The sequence below is a fragment of the Muscardinus avellanarius genome (assembly GCF_963383645.1).
Source record: "Muscardinus avellanarius genome assembly, chromosome: 10".
Taxonomy (NCBI): Eukaryota; Metazoa; Chordata; class Mammalia; order Rodentia; family Gliridae; genus Muscardinus; species Muscardinus avellanarius.
The window spans coordinates 48,883,020-48,904,570 of record NC_137796.1 but is presented as its reverse complement, the minus strand read 5'-3'; the positions used below and the strand labels follow the sequence as shown (position 1 = coordinate 48,904,570).

Below are 21,551 nucleotides of genomic sequence, written 5' to 3'. Positions count from 1 at the left end.
GCTCCAGTGGTGTAAGATCAGGACTGTGAGAGAAACTGAGTCCATGGAAAATAAACTTTCTGGTAATTTGTCTAAGCCTCTAAATGTCCTCGGCTTTGTTCAAATGGTAATAAAATCTAGTTAGAATTTAGATGCAGTGGCAGCATTCCAGTCAGTAATTACAAACGCAGATTTCCCCTCAATCTCTGACCTTCAACCTAATCACTAACTTACAAAAAAGGCCCTACAGGGGGAGGCGATCTGATGCCTCTATTTACCTCTCTCTTTGTGATCCTGCCCAGATACAGGAAGACAAACGTTGGGTGTGACATCAAAGCAACCTAGTTTATGAGCAACTAATACTGCCCAATACAGTGGAGCTGAAGGCTAGGTAGATTATTAACCTTTACACCCAGTATGAGCCCTGCCCGAGACAGGGGAGGCGCCACGTGGCTAAGAAATGAATATGTCTGAAACAAGGATAGATATAATAAATGTGTAAAAGAAAGGAAATATGGTGAGAATAAGAAAGGATTCTTGTATGAAGAAGAGCTTATCATAAGATTGTCCCAAATGGGAAAGAAAGGAATTAGAAAGATTAAAAGCAGGTTGCAGAAGGATTGTGATGTGGAAATGGATTATTAAAAGAGGAATAGGTTTCTAATAAGCCTATCGTTCGAGGAAAAGTGTCCAGCAGCTAAGGAAGTATATCTGACAACTAAATATAAAAACTTCATGGTATTTTTTGGTGTTTATCTGCCAAACTGTGTTGTGAGTTTGCTTAAGATTTCAGATTTTAGAAGGCAAGGCAGGCAACACCTGGATCGCCACATCCCCCCATGCCTGCCATATGGACTAAGCCCGAAAGATGGAAAGTTCAAAAAAAGTTAAAGAAGATTCCATGAGAGGCCTCCAAGCCCTGGGTGTTCCCTGTTTCTTCTGGAAGTTGCCCTTTGGAACTGCCTGTCTGCAAGATCCGGAGAAGATCCGAGCTAATCTCTTAAAAGCCGGACTAGTTTTTTTACCTTTGTTTACATGTTATTCACTATTTTTTTACAGTGATTGCACTCCCCTCTTTTCTCTTATTATTAACTTCACTGGTGAAGGGTATAAAATTTTCTGGGTTCTTGTAATAAAGTGCCATTAGCTCAAGAAGCTCTTGTCCATGTCAGATTCTTTCCAGAAGCGCCGTAAATAGGAACTTAAAGAAATTTATTTCCTAGAAGGGAAAGAATCGCTGCAGATAAGCGGCTGCAGTACGGCACCCTATCCTCACCCATCTTTTCTGAGATTGATTCGATCGCAAGTGGGATCACGCTCATCTCGACTGAGCCGGTCAGCGGCACTGAACAAAATGTTTAGCTTTTAAAACTTACCAACATTTCACAAAGCAGTTATATAAATGCTTTTTTAAACACATGTCTTTTTTTTTTTTTTTTTGGTGGTACTGGGGATGAAACCCTTCTACATCCAGGCTAGAACCCTTCTACCTCCGGGCTACACTTCTTACATTTCTTTTATTTGGAAACAGGGTTTCTTAAGTTTTCTGTAAAACTGAGGGCCTATTTACTTTTTTTTTTTTCTTTCTTTTCTCCTCAGGGTAAATGGAAAGAAAATGAGAGCCTGGGAGTTTTTCTTCACAAAATCATAAGAAGCAGTATTTGCTTGGAAAAATTAGAGGAAGAGTTGAAGGTAAGTCCTTTAGCCTCAGAGATCTCATTTTCACAAGGGAAAGGGGAATTACAAATGTAGACTTCTAGGATGGACTGTAATCCGGCACACGCTTGTAATCTCAGTAGTTGGGGGCTGAGACAGGAGGATTGCCAGTTCATGGTCAGCCTTACTGTGACCCTGTTTCAAAGTAAGAAATAAATCTGAGCTTGGTATCACACACCTACAATCCCAGTATTTGGGAAGCTGAGATATAGTAAATAAATACTAATGATACTAAATAAATAAACAAATAAATAAATAAATAATAATACTAAATAAATCAGTAAAAAAGTAATAGTAAATAAATACTAATAATAAATGCTAAAGATTACAATTAATAAGTAGGAAGGTGACTATCTATGTAGTAAATAACACAGCCAAAAATTTTACTGTGTATTAAATAAACAGAAAATTTATAAATTGTAAACTAATGGAAATACAAAGGAAAAAATGAACACAGTAATAATAATCTGTTTCTCTTGGTCTGGGACTGATGAAGAAGTTGAACAAGCTAGGCGCAGTGATGCCCTCCTATAATCCTAGTACTTGTGAAACAGGGGTGTCTCCTCTGACAGGGTTCTTCTCCTTTGTATTTCAATGAATAAAGTACAAGGACTAGTGAAAGGTTTAGAAATATAAAAGTTTAAGTCAGAGAAAGATAGATGACAAAGCAGCCCCCTCCCAAAAAAGGGGCTTTCTCAGAAAGAGAGTACCCACCGAAGCTCTTGGGAAATGGGCCTTTAAATCTTACTGAGGTTTCCCATCTGTTCTTTTGTGAATGATCAGAATTGGGTTTTGGTGAACCAATGAGTTTTAGGTAGATGTAGACTGCAAGAATAAAATGTTTCTTTAAACTGTAATATGAAAAATAAATAAAAATAAACTGTAATATGAAAAAATAGGAGCTACTAGATATGAAATAAGTAATTTATTTTAGACTTTAGCTAGTTTTCATGATGCATTTGTCTCCAACTTCAGTTTAACATTAACTTATGGCAAATAAGACAGTGACTAAAATTAGACATTTCTCAAACCAAAACTTAAAAAAGTAGAAATGAACAATTACGCTCATCTCATCAAAGTCTTCACTCAAGCAATGATCAAAGAACTTGCAAAAATGTCAATAAACTGAGCTTTGAGACAAAACAAAATCGAAAAATTAAAAACCTTTCTATCTTAAGCACCAATAATGAAGGATATCCAATTATGCCTAAAAATCTTTAGCTACAAGTCTTTCCTAATGGAAAATCCTGAGATTTTAAGCACTGTGACTTTATAAAAGGCACTTTGGCTTAATGAGGAAATTTACTTTTAACAAAAAGACAATAATATTCTATTTGGGGGGCACTTACTCAGTATTTCACAGAGCCTCAACAAGTTTTGAGGTATGTTAAATATTTGTATTTTGTTTTACAAATTAAAACCCAGGCAGATGTTAAACCATGTCACAAACCACAGGAGTCCTGTCACAGAAGGAATAACAGTCCCTCTAATCTTTCAGATTAATCTTGTCTGATGTTTGAATTTAATGGTGATAGCTTACAAACGTTCATGAAAAAAAAAATCCAAAGGCTAGAAATAATAGAAATTCTACTTTGGTGTATTTGAAAATTTTTTTTTATGTGTGATTGAACTCAGGGGCATTGTAACTCTGGGCTACACCCCCAGTCCTAGTTTTTATTTTTAGTTTGAAACAGGATGTTGCTAGGTTGATGAGAGTCTTGCTTAGGCTGTGTTCAAACATGAAATTCTCCTGACTCAGCCTCCCAAGTACTGGGATTACAAGTGTGTGCCACTAGGTCTGCCTAAAAATTCTTAAACTGACCCTATAGTTAAGTATACACATTGTGTAATAATCTACTTACTCTTGTTACAGATATAGATAGATAGATAGATAGATAGATAGATAGATAGATAGATAGAGATAGATATATAGATTACAAATGTAATTGAAATTACAAATGTGTACAGGACAAATTGTATTGTTTTCTGCCTTCTGGGTGGGTGGAGCAGGAGGATAATCAATCTTAAGTGCTGGTGCTATGTTCAAGGCACCATCTACGATGATTTGGGATCATACAAAATGCAGGTATATAAATGGCGCCAAGAAAAGATATCTGGACCCAAAAGAGGGGAAGGTGTTCTGCAAGTCAAAGTTTAAGAGAAAAATAGTATTTCAGGCTAGAGATATCATTATGTTATAGCATGTAATGTTCTAATGAAGTCTTCTAAAAGTCTAGGTAAATCAAAAACAAAAAATAATGAAGTCTGTCAGAATTCTAAGTGAATAAACCAAAAATAAAATTAAATTCCCATTCTATTAAAGTGATATCTATAAGCAAATATCTAAATACTCTAATATAAGTTTTACCCATTATGTAAATTACTATAATTGTCACAAGCCTCCTTCTCTGGGCTCATGATAATTATTTTAAATTATTTATCAGAAGTTAGCTCATCTTGAAGCCGGGCGTGGTGGCACACGCTTGTAATCCCCGCGCTTAGGAGGCTGAGACAGGAGGATCACACAGGTTCGAAGCCGGTCTCAGCTACTGAGTGAGGCTCTCAGCAACTTAGTGAGACCCTGTTTCCAAGTAAAGTATAAAATAGGTCTGGGAGTATAGCCCAGAGGTAGAAAGCCTCTGGGTCCCATCCCCAGTACCACCAAAAAAAGAAAAGTATATATACTTTATACAGTTTTGAAATTTTCATAAGTCAAAATAAAATGTTCTGCATAGGACAAAGTATGCTTAAGCAACATATATTTGCACAAGGCCACTGAATGCCATAGATATTAGGAACAATTGAACAAGTTTAATTCTATGGCAGAGTAAAGATTTCAGTTTGGTATTCTATAAGCCCAAGATCGTAAACTACTTCTATTATACAAAAGCTGTAATGACATACAGAGTTTTGTGTAGGTACTTTTGTGCTTCTGGTTGGCACATTATCTACTTTCTAGTATGTGAAATTAAGACAAACATTTGTGAAAGGTTGTGCAAAACTACTGTATTTACAAAAATGGCACAAAAGTGAATTCAACAGTCCATGCACATGCACACTGTGTTTACATCTTCAGCAACAGAATGTATTTAACACTACAGAAATTAAGAATATTAGCTTCAACAGCAGCTATTAAGTAGTGAAGTCACATAAGTTACACCAGAATGGGCAAATATTGCCCAAGTAAAATTCTATCATTAAAGCTGAAACAGGTTTAAGGCCATTCATGGTCAAGCATAGTTATAAACATCTTTTAGAGCCCCATCTACTAGTGTTTGAATCATGTGATCTTTCTTCCAACTTGTGGTCTTAAACTTCTGTTTTACAAAACCCAAAAGGAAAACACAGAAGAAATCAGTAAAAACAGTTTATATTAAATTAGAGTAACATACAAAGCCAAGATTTTGGTAAGCCAAAATCTTAAAATTGTAAAACTTGCTTGTTACTTGTTGGAACCAGTCCTACACAAGGAGTTAGGTAATATATACAATTATATTCAAGTAGATGACTTATGTTGCTCTAACATGTCCTTTTTTGTCAGTGCACTCTTAAACTAATCAAAAGTCTACATGTGTATATCCCCTTAAAGTAGCAGCACACACTATCACTACCTGCAAAGCTGTCAGTCTCAAATGACTTAGTGAACAAAACAAAAAGTGGATAAGTAACATATTAATGAGAAATGATGGGAATTAGAAAATCCATGCAGTTCCGCTCTTTTTAATCAGCCAGCCTGCTTGCTAGCAACAAGGGATGGCTTCCACTGAAGAAGGTCCTAAGGAGTGGGAATGTGGTCGCCTGTGACCTCGGTCTTATCTGGGGCCACAGCAGGAAGCTGTTTGTTCCTCATTTTGCTTTAGCCATGTTGTAATCCCTAGAATCAAAATATTTTTGCCCTTTTTGCAATCATTTCCTTAAAAAATCTGAACCTCCAGGCTTTTGTCCCAGGTGAGAATTTTTGTGTGTCTGTGTGTGGTACTGGGGATGGAACCCAGGAGCCTTCTACCTCCAGGCTACACTCCCAAACCTATTTTATATTATATTTGGAAACAGGGTCTCTTAAGCCAGCAAGGCTGGCTTCGAACCTGAGCGAGCCTCCTGTCTTAGCCTCCCAAGCGCAGGGATTACAAGCGTGTGTCACCACACCTGGCTCCAGGTGAGAATTTTTAATTTTGCTTTTAATTTTGCTTCTTCAGCTTTCTCTGGACTAGTCATTTTATCTTCCATTTCCTTTGATTCCTACCCATGCTGCCTCCAGGACTTCCACAGACATACTGCTTCCTCAAAATCGCCACTCCCTGAATATTTGGAATTTTACCAGGATTGATGTTTACATTTTCAGTAAAATTTTTCTTTCCACAACAATGCTTTTTTAAAGGATTTTTTAAAATATTGGTGTGGGATTTCCAGGAAGATGGCAACTGAGGAAAGCAGCACATACCAGTCCTGATGACACCTGACCTCCACTGCTCAAAAACAGCATTCTACAAAGACAGAAAATACTATCAGTAGAGAAATAAAACAATAGGTGCAAGGGGTAGGGAAAAAGAGAATTAAATGACACATCAAAGATTAGAAAAGAAATTCCCCCACCTTGCAGCAGCAAGCACCACAGTGGTGCCATATTGCCTCACAGCACCCAACTCCAGAGGCCAACAGGAAAACATCCAAGAACCTGAAGTGAGCACTGCAGACCATCAGAGTTGTAAGCCATCCATTCTTCCTGTGCAAACACCGGCTACAACTTCCATCAGTGGTGGCCAAGCCAACTACACCCTCTAGGGATCCAGAGCAGAGCTCAACACAAGAAAAGAAACCCACCTGCTGGTGCCACAGCAGTATCATCTTGCCTCACTGCACCCAACTCCAAGGATGATTAGGAAAACATTCAGGGACCTGAAGTAAGCAGTTTCAGATCATGAGAATTGTAAGTCATCAGTTCCTCCTGTGTGAACATCAGCTACAGCTTGTAGCAGTGGCAGCTGAGCTCACCATGCCCTCGAAAGATCCAGACCACTACGAAACAACACCCAACCTGTAAGTGATGCTACAGTCCCTGCAGGAGAACACTCAGCACAGCACCCCCAGAAACTCACACAGCCGCGATAAACACCCTGGATCTGACACTATATAATTCAATCTGGTGAAGGAGAGGATGGAATCTGCAACATGCAGCAGTAGCAGCTGAGCTTACCATACCCTCTAGAGATCCAGAGTGGTGCTCAATAACACCATAAGTGAAGCCACAGTTTCCACAGGAGAATGCCCAGTGTGGTGTCCTCAGGGACTCAAGCAGCTGCAATAAACTTCCTGGGTCTAAGACATTGTGGTTCAACCCAGATAAGGTGAGGTTGGAGTCTTCTGTTGGACATAGCAGAGGCACAGACAGACTCGGGCTCTGATCAGAGGAAAGTGTGGGGGGAGACCTACACTTAACATGCGACCCAACCAGTAGGATCTCCAGGATCATCACAGACCACCCAATCATGGCGAACAGGGAGAAGTCAGACCAGACCAGACCTTAGCTGTGGAGAACAAAATCTCTTATATTGAGTTTGGTCTCAGAGACATACACCACCAACGGAGGCAGGGATAGACTGAGACTCCAAATCTGTGGAAAGCAAGGAGGGTGACCTGCACTTAACACTAGATTCAGCCCCATTGATCTTGGCCATCTGCATAGACTGAAAAAGACTCAGAGAACCAGGCTTACAACAGAAAAGGTGCCAGTACCACTCAGTATCTGCACAGAGAGAGACTGTAGAGGCCCAGTCTGCTGAGTATTTATTTATTTGTAGAGTTGCATTAATTTGTTGTTGAGGTTGTTTTAGTTTTTTGTTCTTTTTGTGTGTGTATGTAAGCCTGTTTTACCCTCTTCCCAAACCTTCTCCCAAATTTCTTCCCTTGCACATACCTACTCTTTTCTGTTTCTTTCCTTTCTTTTTTCCTTTTTCCTCTCTTCTTCTCTTTCTTGTCTTGTATTAAATCCACTTCATATCACTATACTAGAAACAATACATTGTTACTAGAATACTACTACATTTTCACTAACTCTAATCTCTAATAGATACTACTATACTAAAGCCATACTCTCATTCTATTCGATCCTGAGACTTTACCCTATTTTTCCATTTATGACTTCACTTCCCTCTTCACTCAACCTTCACTGTTGAATACAATAACTTGACCTTGGATATACCAGCTGACACATAGAGATGAGAAAAATCAATCATAGGCAACAGACACAAACTTCTGAAACCATGAGAAGGAGAGATAACATGGAAGCAATGAGCTCCCACAATACCACAATAACAGAACATGAAGGACAACACAGAATTGCAGAGGTCTCCAGAAGGTCAAATCAGGAATGTAACTGTAGAAATAATACAGGACCAAAAATAATTTAGAGAGTATCTGAAAGAAAGGATGCAATCATTAAAGGGAAGGCATCAGTTCAAACTATAAACAATTGATTAGACTACACGGAGAATAGAATCTCACTCCTAGATGAGCACTCCAAAAATGAATAGTATGTAACTTAGAAAAAAACAATTTGAGAGCATGAATTGGACATTGAAGAAATATGGGCTTATTTTAAAAGAGCTAACCTAAGAATAATTGGCATAGAGGAGGGAAAAGAAGTTGAAACCAAAGGGATCTACAATCTTTTCAAAAAAATATTAGAAAAATTTCCAAATATAAACCAAGAGGTCAATACACAGTAAACCTATAGAACCCCCATTAGACAAGATCAGAGAAAAGGTTTCAACACCACATAAAAGTCAAAATGACCAATGTAGAAGCCAAGGAGAGAATCTTAAAGGCAACAAAACAAAAGACCAAGTGACATTCACAGGCAAAACAATTAGAATCACTCCAGACTTCCTAAACCAAGTCATGAAAGCCAGAAGGGCCTGGAGTAGCATATTTCAAACTCTGAAAGAAAACAACTTGCTGCCAAAAATTTCCTACCCAGCAAAACTATCTCTCAGATTAGACGGGAAAAATAAAAATCTTCCATGAAAAACAGAAGCTGAAAAAATTTGTCTTCCAAACCAGCGCTAGAGAAAATACTCAAATTAACTGCAAAGAAGAAATAAGGAATACATGCCAGAACCAGAGAACAATAATTTCCATCCAGCAAACAACTAAGCAAAGAACAAACTCTTCCTCAAAAAGAAGTTAAATTTCAATATGTTAGGAATTAAAAATCATCTCTCAATAATCACACTGAACATAAATGGCCTCGACTTCCCAATAAAAAACATAAACTGGCAAAATGGATTAAAAATCAGAATCCATCTATCTGCTGCATTCAAGAAACACACCTCACAAGTAAAGATAGTAACAAACTTAAGGTAAAGGGCTGGAGCAAGGTAAGCCATGCCAACAGAACTGGAAGACAAGCTGGAGTTGCAACTTTGATATCAGACAAGTTAGACTTCAAGCCCAATCTTATTAGAAGAGAAAAGCAGGGCCAGGCATGGTGGCACATGCTTATAATACCCGTGCTTGAGAGGCGGAGACAGGAGGATGGCTCAGTTTCAAAGCCAGCCACACTGGCTTAAGAGACCCTGTTTCCAAATTTTAAAAAGTATAAAAATAGGTCTGGGAGTGTAGCCCAGAGGTATAAGGGTTTCCAGGAACCCCAATACCCCCAAAAAAAGAGAGATAGAGATAGAGATAGAGAGAAAAGCAGGTCATTTTTACTGGTAAAAGGAACAATCTAGCAAAAGGAAATAATGATAGTCAACATTTATGCCCCAAACGTGCAGCTACTTTCATAAAACAAACTCTTTGTGACAATAAGTCATACATAAATGTCAATACAATAATACTGGGAGACTTCAACACCTCCCTCACACCATTAGACTGATCTTCTAGACAAAAGGTCAATAAAGATGCCTCAGACCTAAAGAACACCATTAATCAAATGAACCTGTTTGACACTTATAGAATATTCCACCCAACTACAACAGAGTTCACTCTTTTCTCAGCTGATCACGGAACTTTCTCCAAAATAGTTCATATCCTGGGCCACAAAGTGAGCTCCAGAAAATTCAAAAAATGTGGCATGATTCCCTATGTCTTTTCAGATGATAATGGCTTGAAACTAAAAATCAACTATAAGAAGACCCAGAGAAACCACATACACATGTGGAGACTAAACACTAAAATGATGAATGAAAAATAGGTCATAGAAGAAGGGGTGAAATCAAGAAATTTCTAGAAACAAACAAAAATAGAGATACAATATATCAAAGACTCTGGGACACTTTGAAGGTAGTATTAGGAGGAAAATTTATACCACTGAGTGCTCACATAAGAAAAACAGAAAATCACCAAATAATCTAATGATACACCTTGAAAAACAGGAACACTCTAGCCCCAAAGTCAGTAGAAGACAGGACATTATTAAAATCACAGCCAAAATTAACTACGTAGAGAATAAAAAAATACAAAAAAATCAACAAAACCAAAAGCTGGTTTATCAAAAAAAAACTTAACAAGATATATAAACCACTAGCCAACATAACCAAGAGAGAGAGAGAGCATCAACCCAAAGTACAAAGATAAGAGATGAAAAATGAGATTATCACTACTGACACTGTAGAAATCCAGAGGATTATCAGAAACTACTTTGAAAAACTATACTCCAACAAAATGGAAAATCTGGAGGAAATTGACAACTTTCTAGATAAATACAACCTGCCTAAACTGAATCAAGAAGATATAAAAAAATTTAAACCAACCAATAGCAATCAAAGAGATTGAAACAGCAATAAAGAGCTTACAATCAAAGGAAATCCCAGGACCAGATGGTTTCCCAAGTGAATTTTTTAAAGCCTTTATAGAATAGCTAATCCACATACTCCTTGATCTATTTTGTAAAATAGAAAGAAACAGGACTCTCCCAAATACAGCCTATGAATTCAACATCACATTAATACCAAAACCAAATAAAGACAGCTCAAAGAAAGAACACTGCAGGCTTATATCTTTGATGAACTTGAATGCAAAACTGTTAAACAAAATATTAGCAACACATATTCAAAACCACATTAAGAAAATCATACACCATGACCAGGTAGGGTTCAACCCAGGGATGCAAGGCTGGTTCAACATATGAAAATCAATCCATGCTCTTCATCATATAAACAGAACCAAAGACAAATTATCACAAATAATGATAATTTTTTTTGTGTGATACTGGGGTTCCTGGAAGCCCTTCTACCTCCGGGCTACACTCCCAGACCTATTTTTACATTTTTTTATTTGGAAACAGGGTCTCCTAAGCCAGCGCACGCAGCTGGCTTCGAACCTGAGCAATCCTCCTGTCTCTGCCTCCCAAGCGTGGGGATTACAAGCATGCGCCACCACGCCGGGCCATGATAATTTTAATAGAAGCTGAAAAGGCATTTGACAAAATCTAACATCCATTTATGCTAAAAGCACTGCAGAGAATTGGAATAGAAGGAACATACCTCAACATCATAAAGGCAATCTATAATAAGCCCACAGCCAACATCATATTAAATAAGAAAAATCTTCAAGAATTTCCCCTAAGCTAGGCGTGGTGGTGCACGCTTATAATCCCAGCACTTGCGAGGCTGAGACAGGAGGATTGCACAGGTTAGAAGCTAGCCTCAGCTACTTAGTGAGGCTCTCAGCAACTTAGTGAGACCCTGTTTCCAAATGAAATATAAAACAGGTCAGCCAGGCGTAGTGGCGCACGCTTGTAATCCCCGCGCTTGGGAGGCAGAAAAAGGAGGATCGCGCAGGTTCGAACCCAGTCGTGCTGGCTTAAGAGGCCCTGTTTCAAAAAAAAAAAAGTATAAAATAGGTCTGGGAGTGTAGCCCAGAGGTAGAAGGGCTTCCAGAAACCCCAGTACCACCAATTAAAATAAAATAAAATAAAAATAAAACAGGTCAGGGGGTGTAGCCCAGAGGTAGAGGCCCCTGGGTTCCATCCCCATGACTAATAATAATAATAATAATAATAATAATAATAATAATAATAATTTTCCCTAAAAACAGGAACAAGACAAGGATGTCCATTATCACCACTTCTCTTCAATATAGTTCTTGAGACTCTAGCCAGAGCAATAAGGCAAGAAAATGGAGTCGGGCATGGTGGTGCATGCTTGTAATCCCCATGCTTGGGAGACAGAGACAGGAGGATCGCACAGGTTCAAAGCCAGCCTCCCTGGCTTGAGAAGACTCTGTTTCCAAATAAAAATATAAAAAATAGGTGTCTGGGAGTGTAGAGAAAGAAGGGTTTCCAGGAACCCCACTACCACCAAAAAAATAAATAAGGCAAGAAAATGAAATCAAATAGGAAAAGAAGACCTTAAATTTTCACTATTTACAGATGACATAATACTATACCTAGAAGACCCAACAAACTCAACCAAAAGATTTATAGAACTAATCAACAAATTCAGCAAAGTGTCTGGATACAAAATCAATCTTAAAAAATTAGAAGCTTTTCTGTATACCAACCATAAATCCAATGAAAAATCCAGAAAACACTTCCACTCAGGATTTCTCACAAAAAAAATAAAATAAGAATAAATTTAACCAAGGAGGTAAAAGACCTCTACAAGGAAAATTATAAAACATTGAAAAACATCAAAGAAAACCTTAGAAGATGGAAAGATCTTCCATGTTCATGAAAAGGCATAATACATATGTAAAATGACCTTACTTCCAAAAGTGATTTAAAGGTTCAAAGCAAACTCATTAAATTACCAAGATAATTCCTCACAGACATAGAAAATCAGTTTTTAAATTCATTTGGAACAACAAAAAACACAGAATAGCCAAAGTAGTTCTCAGCAACAAAAACCATGCAAGAGGAATCAAAATACCTAACTTTAAGCAATACTACAAAACCATAGTAATAAAAACAGCATGGTGCTGGCACAAAAACAGATACATAGACCAATGGAGCAGAATACTGCCAACTACTCCTCAGAGGACTAATATCTAGAATACACAGAGAACTCATGAAACTCAGTGCTAAGAAAACAAATAACCCAATAAAAAATGGGCAAGTGAACTAGACACTTCATGAAAGAAAAAATTCAAGTGGCCAATAAATGTATGAAAAAATGCTCAAAATTATTAGCAATCAGAGAGACACAAATCAAAACTACTCTGAGATTCTACCTAACTCCAACTAGAATGACAATCATTCAAAATATAAACAACAAATAGTGCTGGCGAAGATGTAGAGAAGTGGGAACTCTACTACATTGTTGGTGGGATTGCAAATTAGTGCAACCACTTAGGAAACAATATGGAGGATCCTCAGAAGAATGGGAACAAACTTATCATATGATCCAGAAATACCACTTCTGGGTATCTATCCAAAAGAAAGGAAACCAAACTACCATATTAATGCATGTGTATCTATGTTCATGGCTGCACAATTCACCATAGCCAAACTATGGAAACAGTCAAGATGTTCATCAACAAATGAATGGATTACAAAACTGTGGGATATGTACACAATGGAATTTTACTCAGCCATTAAAAAAAAAAACTCAATTACATCATTTTCAGGGAAATAGATGGAACTGGAGGACCTTATGCTGAGATTAGTCAGTCACAAAAAATAAGAAATCAGATGCTTTCCCTAATATGTGAAAGCTAGGGAGAAATGGGTCATAGGAGGAACTCTAGATAAAGAAGGAGATTCTATAGATGAGCAAATAAGGTGACCTAACTGAAGGGTATGGGAGAGGGGAAGAGAGAAATAATACATATAATGTACTTTAACAAACATATCAAAGTAAATCACTAAACCAAACATGAGAAGGGGGAGCGGGAGTGAATGGGGTGGGAATTGGGTAAGGGCTAATTGGATAATGTGTGCATGTATATCTCCACCATCTTGCATCCCATTAAGATGTATAAATACAATGCACCAATAAAAAAATTTTTTTAAAGTATTGGTCATGTCTTTAAAAAAAAAAAAAGCAAAGACAAGTGAAAATGAGAGAAAGTTCTTCAAGGAACTTGTGACCCAATTCATAGTTGAAAAGGCAAATTCTTGCTGCTTATCACATGAAAAAGACCCAGAAAAAAAAGGTAAAGTCACCAATTTTTCACTTCCTTGTGTAGAAATGTCAGCAAGTGATGACCTTTTTCTGGAAGCAAAATAGAAGCATAGTGTGAGGAAAGCAAGAGATATTGTAGAGCACCAGTGGTGCTGAAAGGCTGATGGGGAGGAGGACAAGGGACTCTGACAAGGAACAGCTTAGTAACTGGTTCCCAGAGAAGCCTGACAAGAGTTTAATCAGACCTGTGTGTTAGACCATGCCAGCATGGGTAGCTATGATTGTGTATGGTACTCTAATATATCAGGCTATCAAATTAATATTTATTTAGATGGTAGTAAAAAGGATAGTATTTTCTTGTAGAAGCAAAGTACTTATGAAATTCTAAAGACCATATGACAAAAATGGTTTTTCTTGGGTATGTATTGAAACAATGACATTCTGAATATCCTGGTTAAAGAGTGTGTGTGTGTGTGTGTGTGTGTGTGTGTGTGTGTGTGTGTTTCAATACTGGGATGAAACCAAAGGCATTCTACCTATGAGCTACAGCTACAGCCCTATTTTTTTTATTCTTTATTTTGAAACTGGGTGGCATTGAGTTGCAAAGGGTCTCACTAAGTAACTGAGGCTGTCTGTGAACCAGGATCCTCCTGTCTCAGCCTCCCAAATGCTGGGATTACAAGGGTGCACCACAACAGTATAAATTGTTGAAATAAATTTTATCTGTTTCTACTTTAAATAAAATGAAATAAGATTCTTTCGTGAATTTCTGCTGCTGGTTGAGAAATCAATAGTTTAATATGACTAATACTTTGCTAGTTGACTCTAATAAACTATTCAGTATTAGGTGTAAATGTCAGTGTGTCTGTGGCCATTCTTTTCAAAAGGGACAAAATGATAATCAGCTACTATGTAGCTAAGATATCATATGTAGTTAGTGATGTCATCTGCCTGGAGCATGTGTTTATTCCATTAGAAGTAATTGCAATGCTCTCTTGGTACGTGTAGAATGTTACATTAGTATAGGATTTCAGATCATTTCCATTCCAAATAAGATCATAACCCATCAGAATACTGTTGTGTTCGAGCTCTGTATAATGAAATATGAGTATTTTAAACGGTTTTGCAGCAAGATATTTTTTCCCATTTACATCTTTAAATGATGTGCCTCCTGCACTTTTTAAAACTTCATCTAAGACTGTGTTTTGGGGCCACTCCCAGGAAGTAACTTCAACTGGTGCCTCAAAGCGAGGGAATTCAGCAGGAGCCAGGGAGGGCCTGAGCGTGGAGGAGCTGCTGGCAAAGGGAGCAGGACGAGGCGGAGGAGCTGCAGCGCATCCCGGTGCACAGGAGCTGGAGCTGGAGTTTGACCTGGGCAACCTGCTGGCCTTGGACGGTGATGGAGGACATGGAAGAAGCCTGAGGAACGAAAGGTTCTGAAAGAGTTAAGGCAGTTTGGCGAAAGGTCAAGCTTTCCAAGATTCTGGGTGACTTCTGGTCTTTCCGGAATTTCTTACCCCCAACCCACCGGGTGAGAGCGGAACTGGCTGTAATCGTGCTCTTAATAATCTTTAACCAGGCCTCTTTGTTTCTTCTTGTTTTTTAATTTTCCCTCCATGATTGTATTCTGCAAGCATATGACGTATGTTTTATATCAATCATTCTGCATTGTGTTTGAGATTGTACTTTGATGTTTTTCTTTCCTTTGAAGTTGTGGTTTTGGTGCAGGGGAAAAAAGTATAAAAACTTAGTTCTAGAGAATAAAGTTGTCAGTTGTCCAAGAGACAACTGTCTGTGTCTTCATTTCAGATCTCTCCCTCCCAAGTCCCGGGGAAGAATCCCCATAGACCGGAACCCACCGACCTCGCTGTGGCAGGCAGAGCCCGGGACAACACGCAGCTGCTCATCGACCAGCTGTGGCAGCTGCCCACTGGGCGCGGACGGCGCTGGGGGCGCGGCTGCCTGAGCCCACCATTAGCCCCAGCGCTGGCAGCTGTTCGCGGGGATCCAGGGCATCCGCCCCAAGAAGACCAATGGGTGTGGGGCGAGGGGAGCGGCCAGGGGCGGCGGCACTGGGGCTGCCAGCGCTCCCGGGACAACACCCAGGAATCGAGGTGCCCGGGCCGCCAACCCCTTGGAAGACCAGTTCGCCAAGCGCATCCAGGCCAGGAAGGAGCTGCACCGGCTGCGCAATCTGGCCCGCGCACACAAAATGCAGGTGCCCGGCACGGCTGGCTTACACCACACCGGACACCAAAGTAAGGAGGAGCTGGGCCGCGCATGCAGGTGGCCAGTGTCTCCACCACCTCTGTGGGCACTTCCCGGAGCCTCCCCAAGGAGAAGGCTTCCCGAGGCTCTGGCAAGAAGAGGAAGCTTCAGCCCCTTCTCGGGGACTTTGCTGCCAAGAAAAAGAACCAGTTGGAGCTACTTCAAGTCGTAAATGGCAAGAAGCCACAGCTGGATGTGACGAGGGCCACCAATAAGCAGATGAGGGAGGAGGACCTAGAAGAGGCCGCCAAGAGGAAGAAAAAGAACCAGAGGGACTTCCGGGAAGATGGCGACGGAGAAGAGCGAGGCTTACGAGCTCCGCTAACAAACAGTCTCTATTACTACAAAATCAGCACCTTTCATAGTCAGAAAACACCATCAGCAGAGAAAAAAAATGTAATTACAAGGGACAGAGAAAGAGGGCCGGAAAAACGAGACACCAGAAAGAAACCAGATCGCAGTGCTGCGGCTGGAGTCGCAGCGTGGAGCGGCGAGCGACATCTTTCCTTGCAGCACCAGGCCCCAAAGAGGAGGGGGACTCAGAACAGAGCTCAGAGCCACAGAGGAGATACGCCCGCCTCACGGCCGAGGATGCAGCAGCAGCGCCTCACTGCCTGAGGCAGCGGCGAGTCCACCAGATGGCTCCAGACCAGCACACTCAACAGACCACCAGGCTCCAGAGAGAAGTGGCAGACAGCGAGCCAAGGTGAGCCGCTGCAGAACAGCCGGGTGGGATTCGGCAGATTTCTCCGCCCAGGGAGCATCTAAAGCTCCCAGGGGCTGGGCCAAGCACACCCTGCAGGGACTCAGAGCGGAGCGCAAAACCAGAGAAGAAATATGCCAGCATCACGACCAAGGGCGTGGCAGTGGCGCCATATTGCCACCAGCAGCGGCAGCAGCGAATTCACTGAGTCCACTACAGCTCCATCGGCACACTCAACAACAGTGAGTCAAATTGCGGCCCCTAGAGAAGAAATCCCAGTACAGCACTCCCAAGGACTTGACCCAGTGGGGGAGTGGCAGTAGCAGAGATATCACAACATAGGAGAATGCCCAACTGGGCACCCCCCATGGTCTAAAGCAGCCTCAATTGACTCCCTGGGTCTGAGACTCTGCCATACAACCTAGTAAAGGAGTAGTGGGGACTGAGATACCACAGACTCGAGATCCAGAGCACCTTAAGTGAAGTCGTAGTGACCCAAGGGAAGAACCCAGAGAAGGCATAAACTTCTGAAATCACGGGAAAGAGGAATAACAGTGGAGCAATAAATGCCCACAACCCCACAACATCAGAACCCGATAAAACAGAAATTCAGAGATTTCTAGAAGATCAAATCAGGAAAATAACTTTAGAAATAATAGAGGTGTTTCGAAAAGAATTTAGAGAGAGCCAAAAAGAGATAAAGGATGCAATTAATGAAGTAAAGGCCTCAATTCAAAGTACAAACAACCGATTAGACCACATGGAGAATAGAATCTCGCTTCTTGAAGATGATCATTCTAAAAATGAACGCATAGTTTCTAATTTAGAAAAAAAAAATCTGACAGCAGGAATCTGACATTGAAGAAATATGGGCCCATTTTAAGAGAGCTAACCTAAGAATAATTGGAATAGAGGAGGGAAAAGAAGGTGAAACCAAAGGTATCAACAATCTCTTCAAGGAAGTAATAGCAGAAAATTTTCCAAACATAGAGCAAGAGGTCAATACACAGATCCAGGAAACTTATAGAACTCCCTTTAGACAGGATCAGAGAAGAGGATCCCCACGCCACATAATTGTCAAAATGACCAATGTGGAAGCCAAGCAGAGAATCTTAAAGGCAACAAAAACAAAGGGCCAAGTGACATTCAGAGGCAAACTAATTAGAATCACTCCAGACTTCCCAAACCAAGTCATGAGAGCCAGAAGAGCTTGGAGTAACATATTCCAAACTCTGAAAGAAAACAACTTTCAGCCAAAAATTTCCTACCCAGCAAAACTATCTATCAAATTAGATGGGGAAATAATAAGCTTCCATGACAAACAGAAACTGAAGGAATTTATGTCTTCAAAACCAGCGCTAGAGAAAATACTCAAAGAGATTAACTACAAAGAAGAAATAGGTAACACACACCAGAACCAGAGAAACAAGACTTTCCATCCAACAGACAACTAAGATTGGTTATCTGTGGAGATTCATTATTTATGTTAGTCTTTTACCTATCTCTAAATTGTATTGTTTGCTTTTATTGTTGCTAATTTTTAGGATTTCTAGTTGGAATATTAATATACCTTCAGATATAGCATTTGGAAATATTTTATCCCATTCTATCAGTAACTTTTAACTCTGTTTACATTGTCTTTGGATATACAATTTTTTTTATATTTTAGGGAGTTTGTTTACTCTTCTGTTGCCTGTGTCATTGAAATCATATCTAAGAAATCACTGCCAATTTCAATGTTGTGAGGTTTTATGACTCAGATTTTCTTCTAAAAGTTTATAGTCTTAAGATTTATATTTAGGTCTATTATCTATTTTTAGTGAATATGGTGTTGGGTAAGGGTCCAATTTTATTCTTTTTTATATAATTATTAATTTTCAACAATATTTATTTAAAAGATTATTATTTCCTCCACCAAATGTTCATGGAAACCTTGTCAAAAATAACTTGACAATATATGGAAGAATTTATCTCTAGGCTTTTATTTAACTCCAATGGTTTATATATCTACCTTTATAACAGTACTACACTGTTTCAATTATTGTAGCTTTGAATTACTGTATACAGTTTGAAATCAGAAAATATACATCTTCTAGCTTTGTTCTTTTTCAAGATTGTTTTGGGTATCTAGAGTCCATATTCCACATTAGGATAGATTTTTTCTGAAAAATAAATAAATAATTGTATGATAGTTTCACCAAAAAAAAAAAGAAAAAAAATTCTCTGGTAAGAAAGAAAGCAAAAAGAAATATTGAAATGTTATCTTTAAGTCATCAAAAGCTTGGTATCAGACAAATGAAACTGTAATGTGAGATTATCATTGTTAATTTTGGATAAATTGCTATAATACTAGATGTCAACCACTAAGCCAAGCAGGGGAAGGAGGGATGGGGAGGGACTGGATCAGGTAGGGTTACATAGGTAACCTATGTAGGGGCTCAGGTAGGGGCTAATTGGGCGATGTGTGCATGTATGTCTACAAAAGTTTTTTTTTAATCCCATTATGATGTATGAATACAGTGCACCAATAAAAAAAATAAATTAAAAAAATAAAATTAAATAAAAAATAAAATAAATAAATAAATAAATAAATAAATAAACCAGAGGGCAAGAGAAGGGGGACCGGCAGGGTCCTGCGGGCAAGAAGAAAGGCAGCCCACCCGGCCAGAAAGGGAGGAAGGCGAGCTTGGGCGGCAAGATGCATTACAGGCCACCTGGCCTGGTGGCCAGAGGAGAGGAGGAAAGCAGAGGAAGTAGTACTTTCCCCCTTGCAGCTGATCTATAGAGCAAGAACTATGTAACCGAAATTTGAATTTTAAGTACTGTGTGGAGGTACAGGAGGTGACCGCTGCTTTCATCGAGGTCGAAGGGACAATTCATTGCCCTCCCCTCAAGAGCTATGTGTTGGGACTATATAAGTGAGTGTTTTCCCCACAACCTGGACTTTGGCTACTTTGGCTGGAGATTAAGGGTGTATTTGATGCCGGGGGTGGTGGCGCACGCTTGTAATCCCGCGCTTGGGAGGCAGACAGTAGGATCGCGCAGGTTCAAAGCCAGCCACGCTTGCTTAAGAGACTCTCTTTCCAAAAGAAAATAATATAAAATAGGTCTGGGAATGTATGTGACCTGGAGGTAGAAGGGCTTCCAGAAATCCCAGTACCACACACACACACACACACACGGTTATAAGAATTAGGGAAATGATTTGGTCATTTTACCTTTGGATATGGGGTGAGGGAGAGTTGGTCATATTTCAGATATAACAGTAGATTGACTTAGCCATTTAATTTTAGAACAAGCATGTATACTTATCAAAATTGGGGGAAAATATATTTTCCTAAGTAATGGAACTGTTTCCTAAGTAACCATATAAAGGTTATTTAATAAAAGTATCTGTTTCTAGAAAAAACTTTATCTAAATTAAATAATTATCGTATATCTAAACACAACTACAAACTCAGCTGAAATCTAACTCTTTATCCCTGTCTAAGAGTCATTCCTTTGCAGGCAATGTGCTGGAGACTTCTAGAGAAATATTCTAGTTTAGTGTAGTGTTTATCTCGTCTTCAACATATGTTAAACTTGACTTTACATCTTAGGAAACAGATGCCATGTACCTTATCATTGTGCTCTTAAGCCAAAAGCTTTCTGCAATGTTATTTGCCTTGTGAACTTTTTTACATTAGTGTGTGTGTGTGTGTGTGTGTGTGTGTGTGTGTGTGTGTGTATGTAAACCATCCTTGTGCTCAGATTCATCTTTTAGTATAGGGAGTCATCTCTATCACATTGTGTCATAACTCTACATGCATTTGTGCACTGAAGCAGGAAATATACATTTTCTTATCATATCTGTCACTCTAAAACATGCTTTATGAATGAAATGAGGAATTAAGATGTGGAAGAGTTGGGATTTTACCAGAATTAATTTTGCATTGTCAGTAGTTTTATTTTTTTAACTAAACAATGCTTTTTAATTGATTTTTTAAAGTGATGATCCCACCTTGGAAACAAAGGAAGCAATGTTAGTGGTATGTAGGTGACCTGGGTCGCTGAGGAAGAGGCCGCAGGCAAGATGCCTTTAAGATGAGCGGAGGGCTACAACTGGCTCAGGCTTGTAGCAGAACACCAATTCTCATCATAACTTTTATTCTTCCACAAAACAATCAACATAAACAGTGAAACAGAAGCCAATAAATAATCAGCTCAAACTGGAGATATCTTTAAACTTTTTGGTTACATTTCTAAGTAACTAAACAGAGCATGAGAACTCTTCCTTTCACATGCTTCTCAAGTAGGCATTTGCTCCTATCTGTCCTCCAGGAGGTTCCGCCTGCAACTTTGCCTCGCACCTGGTCTCAAGCAGATATTTGCTCCTATCTGTCTATTTCATATTCCAGAATTGTCGATTTATTTTGAATTGTCCTAAGAAGAATTTTTTAGTAGTTGCTCTCAGAAATATTTTCCTTTTTAAGTTGTTTAGTCTTAATAAGAAGAATATTGACGTAAGTTGGTTTTGTGTGAATATTTGTTCCTCTTGATTTTGTTTTTGGTCTTTTCAGGGTCTCATGCTTAGCTTCTGACTTAATAATCTCCAGTGGGTATTTTCAGTCCCTTTTTAAATTGGTTTAGGTATGTGATAGTGATATCATTTGTGTTTCATCTATTTATCCCATTAAAAATAATTACAGGCCGGGAGTGGTGGCGCACGCTTGTAATCCCAGCGCTTGGGAGGCTGAGACAGAAGGATTGCGCAGGTCTGAAGCCAGCCTCAGCTACTTCGTGAGGCTCTCAGCAACTTAGTGAGACCCTGTTTCCAAATA

General features: G+C 39.3%; 2 pseudogenes across 2 annotated transcripts; one reads left to right on the top strand and one right to left on the bottom strand.

Annotated features, from left to right (window-relative positions):
* Positions 1 to 5,419: 5,419 nt before the first annotated feature.
* Positions 5,420 to 5,968, bottom strand: LOC308269099 (cAMP-regulated phosphoprotein 19-like; annotated as a pseudogene). Its single transcript has 2 exons — positions 5,866 to 5,968; positions 5,420 to 5,673 (listed from the first exon to the last, which is right to left on the bottom strand). The product of its transcript is annotated as a cAMP-regulated phosphoprotein 19-like (transcript).
* An 8,059-nt stretch (positions 5,969 to 14,027) lies between these two features.
* On the top strand, positions 14,028 to 21,304 carry LOC308268444 (ribosome biogenesis regulatory protein homolog; annotated as a pseudogene). Its single transcript has 4 exons — positions 14,028 to 14,045; positions 14,982 to 15,156; positions 15,586 to 16,359; positions 21,291 to 21,304. The product of its transcript is annotated as a ribosome biogenesis regulatory protein homolog (transcript).
* The last annotated feature ends 247 nt before the right edge of the window (positions 21,305 to 21,551 follow it).